Raw genomic sequence first — 6,247 nt, 5'->3', positions numbered from 1 at the left:
CTGAAACCGAGGGCTCCTCCATCAGACTATCCCTTAGCCCAGCGGTTAGGAAACCTGTCATGAGAGGTGGGAGACCCCTGTGCAAATCCTTTCTCCCCCGCAAGCAAATGGAGGAATTGAACCTTGGGCTCCCACAGGCAACTGAGTGTGCTACCAGTGGGCTAGAAGCCATACGGTGAACACCACCACCTCCTTCTCTGGCAGCCAGACTTTGATGGGACCTGCTCCGATAGGTGGCCTCTGAGCGCGCTTACTGGATCGGGCCCTGCATGCAAGTCAGATGGTGCCTGTCTTCCCCCGATTCACAGATCGCACTGGGGCTTAGGCAGGAGCTAATACCCAGGCGCCTAGAGGGAGGCAGCAGGGCACCTGCCCCATGACACAAACTAAGGTGTGTAAGCAACTTTTCCCTGAATACGTAGGTGCCAAATGAGTGTAGGCGCCTACATGGGCCCATGGGAGGTTTGTGGATATCAGTGAAGCCTCAAACTGAGACTTAGGCACCTAAACCCCAGACCTAGGCGCTTAAGTCTGGGGTTTAGCTGCCTGTGATTTTCTTGGGGTACCCAGGAATGTGAGTCACCCTCTAGCCAGAGGGAGCTTTGCTGTGGTGCCTGGGGTCAGCTCCCTAACCCCCCAGCCTGTTAGCCACTCAAGCACGCTCCTAGGGTTCTGCCTCACAGGTGCACCCCAGTCCCCTTGAAGCAATCCCCTGTGATATCCAGCCCAGGATGCTGCTACTCCCAGAAAGCCCAGAGCCTCTGACCCCAAAGGAGTAACATATCCCACTTGACCAGTTTCACCTTAAATCATTGCTCCTGTAAACCACATAGCACTTGCAGTGAAACAAGAGAAGGTTTATTTTAGAGGGAATACAGAGTCCACTAGAAACAAGAGAGCGGTTGAAACCAGTGGTTACAATACAAAACAAAATCATGAAATGCAGACTAGGGCCACACTTATCAATAGTTCCCTTTCCTAGCTGGCAAAATAATCCCCACCCCACCCCCCAAGTTCAGTCTGTTGCAGAATTCGCTAGTGTCACAGGAACCAGGCTCCAAATTTTCATGAAACACCCCCGTTCAGCAAGATGTTTCCTCAATGAATGGATTCAGGGGGCCTCTCCCCTTCAGTGTTACACTGAAAAAGTCTTTTGTTTCTATTCCCAGGCAGGATGATCCCTTGTCTGTTGCAAGGTTCCTTTTTTACTGCCAACTGGTTTCGATGGTTTGCAGTTGTCTCGGAGGGTTTGCCATTGAAAGTCTTGGGATGCAGCAAGACTAGACAACTGAGCCTGGCATTACATCATTGGCTAACCAGGGAGAGGCCAATCAATTGACAGCAAAGACCCGAGCATGCCCGTCGGTCCGGGCTGAGGGACAGGATCCGGCCATCTGAACTGAGACCCCAGGCGGGCGTCCTGCCCGCGGCCAAGGCTCCACAGCCCGGTCGGGGCATCCCCTTTTCTGTCAACATTAGAGCATTTGCGCCCGGGGTTTTGAGGTCGGAAAGCAGGCCCCATGGGCGTTTCGGTCGCGAGAAAGTCTTCCATCAGCGAGACAGCCGCGGCTAATGTTGCCGGCCGATGGCGGAGCACCCGGGCCCGTCCTCGAGCCGGTAGGGTGTGCACAAACTGTTTCAGAATGACTTGTTCCGTGACCTCCTCTGCAGGCCTCGTCTCCAGCTGAAGCCATTGCCTACACGCCTCCTTCAGGACTTGGGCCACCAGCCGTGGTTCGGTGCCTGAGGGATACGTCTGGCTCCGGAACTGCTGCCGAAAAGTCTTGGGGATGACATCTAAGGCATCCAAAATCGCGGCCTTTACTCGGCTATACTCCCTTGCCTCTTCTGTCGCCAGCCCCCGGTATGCAGTCTGGGCCATCCCGGGGAGATACGGGGCCAAAAGGGTGGCCCATTGGTCCTGGGGCCACCCAGCGACCAGTGCCACCTGTTCAAACATTACCAGGAACGCCTCGGGGTCATCATTGGGGCCAATCTTGGTTAGTCGCACTGGGGCGGCAGGGCGTGGTGCCCCATCCTCATCCCCTGGCTGTGGTTCTATGGGGTGTGGTAACGCTGTCACCAGCTGTTGCAGCTGGGCTCCGAGCTGCTGAATAAGCTGCTGCTGGAGTTGGGCGGCGTTCCGCTGTTGCTGATGTTGGAGCTGGGCAGCTGCCTGCTGCTGCTGCTGTAGCTAGGCGGTCTGCTGCCGCTCCTGACTCTCCGTCAGCAGCTTAAACAAATGCTCCATCTCCATGGTTCTCTGGGGGTGGATCTCCCCCTCTGGCCCCTTCTCACAGGGGTCAAGGGATCAGATCCCCACTTCTGGCACCACATGTACAAGAGTTCACCGGGGCTCGACCCTCTCCGGGCAGAGGGGAGCCACGCCGGCTCACTACACACCGAGAGGTCCGGGGGAATAGTCTGGCCCGAGGTCTCCCTTGGTGGTCCTTGTGGTAGTCAGCCGCAAAGTGGTTACGGTTGACCCTGTCTCTGGTAGGCAAGAACCACTGAGTCAGAAGGCCCCGGCCCTCAGGCGGGGCTGAGCCGTAACAATGGTTATGGGCCCGGCCCTAGGTCAAGGCGGGGCAACAAACACTGAGTCAGGAGTGCTCAGGCCCTCAGGCAGGGCTGAGCAACAGGAACCATCTTCGGCCTCCTCAGGCCAGGGACAGGGGGAGTCTGCAGCCAGGAGTTGGGTGGCAGGGGGGACGCAGGCCCTCCCACTCCACTGCGTCCCAGCCCGGGGCCCTAGCAGCGGCTGACGACTCGCTGCTTAGTCAGTGGGGATCCTGGCCGCAACACACTGACATCGGCTCTGGTAATGCTGCAGCCAGACTGGGGTCGGCTGCCCCCGGGATACTTCCGTACTCCGCCTCGGGTCCTACCCAGATCCTGGCTTGGCCTCGGAGGGGGCGGGGGGGGGGGACCAGGAGCATGGGTTCGTCGGGGTAGGGGTTGGTCGGCAGCTCCGGCAGCTCCTCCGGGTAGCGAGCACGGGGCAGCTCCAGCAGCTCCTCCGAGTAGCGGGCGCGGGGTAGCTCCGGCCAGTCTGGGCGGGCGCCTTGGGCTGCAGGAGCTTCCCAGTCTCGGGCTTCCCTAGGGACGTCTGTTCCCTCCAGTGGCCGGGTTCCTACTGAGTGCAGAGGGCCGGCCTTTATAGTTCCGGGTCGCCGCCTGACCTTTTGAGGGGTGGGTTCAGAGTTCCCTAGCTCCGCCCACTCTGGCCTCCGTCTGGGCTCTTCCTCCTCCGAGGCAGAGTGGAGCCGCACCGCCTCACTACAGAGGGGCTGTGGGGAGGATGGGGTAGGAAATGGCAGGAAGCCTCTGCCAGAGTCACCTGAGATGGAGAAAGTGAGCTTAGTTCCAGTTTGGGATTAAACTGTGTCAGATCCTGGGTGTGGCAGTGAGCCCTTGGCAAACTGGGGAGAAGCCTGGCCGCGGACGGTTCCTGTTTCCTTCTTTGGAAGGAGTGTCATGTAGCCCTAGGTTGTGAGAGACGCTGCCTTCAGTCTGATCTCCTCCCAGCCGGGGTCTCCATCACTCTCCCGACTCATGAGTCTCTGTCCCTCTGTCTTACTGGCCACATGCTGAGCTCCTGCGCCTCCCTCTGGAACCAGTGGGAGCTGCGGGTGCCCAGCCTCTGTCTGTCCTGTTCCTTCGTGCCATCAGCCCCCCTCTCTGGTGTTTGGTGATGTTTGACCCTGGCTAACGCTTGGGGATGCAGTGTGTGTGGAAGCCGGATGCACAGTTAAGCTCTGCCCCTCTCCATGAAGGGAGGGAGCAGACTGTGTTATAGGTGGGGCTGTGATCACCAGTCACATGTTGGGATCTGGGGTTTTAACTGGTGGTTTTATACCCCTGCAGCCAGCTCCTCCTAGGCAGGGTGTGTACAGACCGTGGTGCAATGTTCAGGCCAGGCTGAGATGGGCCGGAACCATCCCTCCACCTCTCTATGATCTCGTGGCAGGGGTGGGGTGGGGAAGGGTTACAAGAAAATAAACCCCTGATCTGACCTTCCTCCCCACTACCCTTGGTTTGGGTTCATTTTGCCAAATAGAAGCTGAAATGAGGAGATTGTTGCAAAACCAGGACCACGGCCTTCCCCATTTTGCTCTTCTCTGGTGTTAGGACCCCTCCTGCACCACTGTTTGTCAGTGACACCAGTTCATGTGGTATCTTTGCACAAGATATCGCATTCTCCCCCAACTGCCTTCCCAAGGTACGAGTCACTTGTATTGTCTTCACCTTGGAGATGCTGTCTCCCTGCAGGGGAGAATGAGGCCCCAATGGCTTTCAGGCGGCTGGGTTTATAGAGGTTTGAGACCCCACAACAACGCCCTGGGGGACTATTCGCTGCTAGCCTGTGAGTCCAGTTCAGGTGCCCAGGGAGCGGTGGCCCCACCATGCCAATGGAAGTGTTGCTCTGGGTTCATTGACCGCCCCTTCCAGAGCTGCTCTTTGAGGGGCTCTTACGACCAGAGCAGCGGGCAGAGCGCTTGGATGTGGCCGACCAAGGCCTTGGCCTGGCCTCGGGGCATCCTGGGAGAGGAACATGGTAACAGTGCCGCTGGGCTTCCTGCTTTCCCCTCGACCGGTGCACCTGGCCATGTCCTCCCCATCCCTGGGGCCGTGCACACGGCTTTTCCTCTCTGGGATGGTGGGCTGATCTCTCCTGTGCTGGGTCCCTGCTGGAGTGGGAGAGTGACATGGGGGCCATGCTGGCACGGATGGGGGAGCAGTGCACCTGGGAGGGACTCTGCCCCGCTGCGGGGCTGGGAGCATGGGCATGGCCGAGGGACACAGGACGGGTTTATAGAAAATTCAAAAAACAAAGGGAGACAAGTTCTCTCTGATTGATTTTATTATGTCTGTTCCTAAATGGCCCTAAGGGCTGGTCCCTGCTCGATGCCCCAGAGGAAGGCGAAAAACCTCCAGGGTCTCTGGCCAATCTGCCCTGGAGGAAAATTCCTTCCTGACCCCAAACATGGCGATCGGTTTCACCCTGTGCATGCGAGCCAGGACCACAGTGGGGAAAGGACCCACTGGTCGCTATGGTTAAACACCCTGTCCCAGGCCCCTCCAGGATAGTGCCTGTGTCCCAGCACTAACCCATCTCCAGGGCTTTCTTCTTTGCTTCCATCCCAGCAGCAACTTTTAAACATTGTGTCTTGAATACTGTCCACGCTGCCTGTTTCCTTCATCTGAAAGAAAAACCAAAGCCACTGATATCACTCAAGTGACAAGCAGATTCAGCACCTCCTAATAAAGATGAATCCCCTGACATCTGCCATCCCCCTCACATCCTCTTAGCTCCTGAGATGTCTGATCAGCTGTAACAAACCCTTTGGCACAACATAAATTACATTCAGCACTACAAAATTGCTATGCTCATTTCTTAGACTTACCAAATGTTGCTTACCGCTCCTCAGAGCCAATCCTGTTGCTTTATTGAATGAAGGGACTTTCATATTTTGAGATCCAATCGTCCTTTCTGGTGTTGAATCTGTTCAGCTCTATTCCTATTCCTTTGTACTCAAATCCTGAGCATCTGTAACTCTCCTCCTGAAAAGACAAATCCATTTGGCAATAAGAGACTCCTAAATGCTCACCTCCTTGTCAGTGGTAGTCTGCTGCATCGTGGGTTTGAAACTTGAAGGTGATAAGTGATTATCTTCCCATTCTAGTCAAGGAAGGCAACTTTTGCAGGTCTGGCAATATGCGTTAGTTTGTTCTTCAGTAATATGACTGCTTATAATCCGCAGTCCCCAGGAGATCAGATCAGCTGCATTTCTTTAACCTGAAGGGAAACCAGATCCATCAATTTCTCAATTATGAGGTGAGTTCCTTACCTCTTGGTAGCAGTGATGAATTTTGCTTGTTTCCTTTCTGTAGATATCCCAGATCTTCTAGCAACTTCCTGAAGTTTTCACAACCTCAACGTTCAAATCGGCTGCATTTCTCTCATCTGAAAGTGTGAGAATCTATTCATTGCCACTTGAATGTTAAGAGGGGAAAAAAAGTGCATTTCTTTACCAACTGACGTGCCTGGTTCAGCTAGTTGGATTTGCATTAATTCCTTCTAGAACACAACAGCCCTCTGGTCTCCTTCCATCTGGAGATGCAACGTGACCTATTTATTTGGTCTGCAAGTGCCGCTTTAGCCTCAGATTCATTTGTCAACCAGGGAAACGTAAATGCTTACCTCCATGTCTGATGGTCTGCTGACTTGATTCAGATTTGTCCC

At 55.4% G+C, this 6,247-nt stretch overlaps 1 long non-coding RNA gene across 1 annotated transcript; it reads right to left on the bottom strand.

Moving 5' to 3' along the window:
• Window positions 1–4,846: 4,846 nt before the first annotated feature.
• LOC120393235 lies at window positions 4,847–5,914 on the bottom strand. The gene is made up of 3 exons (XR_005591955.1): window positions 5,853–5,914; window positions 5,409–5,565; window positions 4,847–5,204 (listed from the first exon to the last, which is right to left on the bottom strand). It is a non-coding gene; the product is annotated as an uncharacterized LOC120393235 (long non-coding RNA).
• Window positions 5,915–6,247: the final 333 nt, after the last annotated feature.

Source organism: Mauremys reevesii, unplaced genomic scaffold (genome assembly GCF_016161935.1).
Source record: "Mauremys reevesii isolate NIE-2019 unplaced genomic scaffold, ASM1616193v1 Contig17, whole genome shotgun sequence".
Taxonomy (NCBI): Eukaryota; Metazoa; Chordata; order Testudines; family Geoemydidae; genus Mauremys; species Mauremys reevesii.
The sequence above is the reverse complement of the archived record's forward strand: the minus strand, read 5'-3'. Positions and strand labels throughout refer to the sequence as shown.